The sequence below is a fragment of the Salminus brasiliensis genome, chromosome 16 (genome assembly GCF_030463535.1).
Source record: "Salminus brasiliensis chromosome 16, fSalBra1.hap2, whole genome shotgun sequence".
Classification (NCBI taxonomy): domain Eukaryota; kingdom Metazoa; phylum Chordata; class Actinopteri; order Characiformes; family Bryconidae; genus Salminus; species Salminus brasiliensis.
In genome coordinates, this window is record NC_132893.1 from 7,629,156 (window position 1) to 7,629,557 (window position 402).

Consider the following 402-nt stretch of genomic DNA (forward strand, 5'->3'; position numbering starts at 1 on the left):
CTGGGCTCCTCCTACAATCAGGGAAAGTAATTCACTATAAATCTCTCTTTGAGCACCTCCCATCATGGACAGTTGGCAAGCTGAGAGATACAGAAGTGGCATCTAAAGTAGAATAATATTACAGGATATTGCAGAAATATATCTGTAATGCGTATCATTATAGTAAGCGTTATGTAGTTCTGACAATAGATCTCAAGCAGCTCCACCAAAGTTCCATAGTGCAGTAAGCAGTGTTTCGGTCTCGATCGCCAATGACAGAGACGCCATTCTCCCTATTGCAGCCAGTGTACCATCCTCATGATCCTGAAGCTGCTATTTTAAGGTAAAATTGAACATAATGTTGCTTTAATGAGGGGGCGATACATGCAGGGTGTTGCAAGAAAATATTGTCACTAGTGGTTT